The 1,870-nt window shown below is 34.7% G+C and overlaps 1 pseudogene; it reads right to left on the reverse strand.

The window, feature by feature from the left end:
• Positions 1-295: 295 nt before the first annotated feature.
• LOC141493898 (S-phase kinase-associated protein 1 pseudogene) lies at positions 296-791 on the reverse strand (annotated as a pseudogene).
• Between the last annotated feature and the right edge of the window lie 1,079 nt (positions 792-1,870).

The following is a 1,870-nucleotide window of genomic DNA, read 5'->3' on the forward strand; positions in this document are numbered from 1 at the left end:
CTAAAGTTTAAAGCTGGACAATAACTGGACAAACTGCTTCAAAAAATAAAAGGAAAGCCAAAAGTGACACTTTTCATACAGAACCCACACAGTTTCAGTTTTATTCAAAAAAGACTTTTGATTATACTGGTTAAAACAGCCATAGAATTAGACTCTGGACTCAAAAAACGCTACACATGCAACGGGAATGATTGATAACCTGCTAATACAACAGATTTGCTGCTGCATTTGTCTAATATTAACAATTATAAACAAAGCAGTGCAACTAGTTATTTGGAATGATCCTTACAGTGTTTCACTTTTCTTCACACCTTTGGTTCTCTTTGCGTACCTGGGCTTCTTCCTCTTCAGAAAAGTCATTATTGATATTAAATATTTTGTGAATCTCTTCTGGAGTTTTTCCCTTGATCATATTTGCAACAGTCTTGCATTTGACATCAAGGAAACCTTTAATATCAAAATAGTCTGCAGCCAGAATAAGTTCAAAAAAGTGTTCCTTGGTCAACTTTCAGGAATTCTTGGTCCCAAACAGGAATATCATTTGTTCTCTTCTCTTTGTTTTCATCATCCTCAGGAGGAGGAGGATCATCTTTGTGATGGGTGCACCACTGAATTATCTCTTTTTAATATTGCTTGCTGAATTAACGTTTGGGGAAGGAACTGGATCATCATCCCCTTCATCATCCATTCCCAGATCTTCAAACATGGTCTTCATAGTTAGACTGTTTTGCAATTTCAACATCAACTTCCAATATCTCTCCATCAGAGCTCTGCAACTTAATTGAAGGCATGGTTCCAGATCCCCGGGGACCCTGGCAGGCAAGCTGGAAGAGCTGAGAAGGCCAATGGGGCAGGCAATGAAAGAGGAAAGGCCCTGAGGCAACATGGAGCCAGACCACTAGCTAAATAATTTAATTCTAAAAAAAAAATGAGTGGATCAGGGGCAGCTAGGTGGCACAGTGGATAAAGTACTGGCCCTGGAGTCAGGAGTACTTGAGTTCAAATCTAGTCTCAGACACTTAATAATTACCTAGCTGTGTGACCTTGGGCAAGCCACTTAACCCCGTTTGCCTTACAAAAACCTAAAAAAAAGAGTGGTTCAAGAATATTTTAAAGAAACAACAAATAATTTTACTAGAAAAAATGACAAAAGCACAAAAATATACCAAAATTTAATTTCTGCAGTCAAAACAATACTTCAGGGAAATTTTACATCACTAAAATATAGTTTAAAAAATTAAAAGGATAAAAAAAATCAATGAATTTGCCAATGCAAAATAAAAAAATTAAAAAGAACAAGTCAAAAATCCTCAATTAAAAACAAATTGGAAATTCTGAAAAAAACAACTGAAAGACTAAAAAAGTCAATACTTAGAAAACCATTATATTAATGGCTGACATGTTGAAAAACAATAAAAGATGCAGTTTAATTTTATTGATTTATTTTTCTTTTATTATTTTTTCATCCTTATGTACATGTATATTTTAAAGTTACAAAATTTCATTTGACTCTCCCTTCCTACCTTCATTCCCCTCAACAGTGAACAATCAGGTTAGCATTGTACATACATATTTTTGAAAAGCATGTTTACAGATTAGTCATTTTTCAGTATGAGGAATTAGGATTAAAGGAAAGAGGCTGGGTTTTTTTTTTTATTTGTTTGTTTTCTTTTGTTATTCTTCATGTGGATGGGAATAACATTGTCCATAGCCAATGATCCAAGCTAGGTTGGTCTAACTTTCTGAACTGCTGAGAAGAGCTGCTTCCATCAAGGTTGATCATCTCACAATGTTGATGTTAATGTGTACATTGTTTTCTGATCCCTTCATTCAGCATCAGATCCTGTAACTCATTCCATGCTTGTTTAAT

This window comes from Macrotis lagotis, chromosome 7, assembly GCF_037893015.1.
Source record: "Macrotis lagotis isolate mMagLag1 chromosome 7, bilby.v1.9.chrom.fasta, whole genome shotgun sequence".
Classification (NCBI taxonomy): Eukaryota; Metazoa; Chordata; class Mammalia; order Peramelemorphia; family Peramelidae; genus Macrotis; species Macrotis lagotis.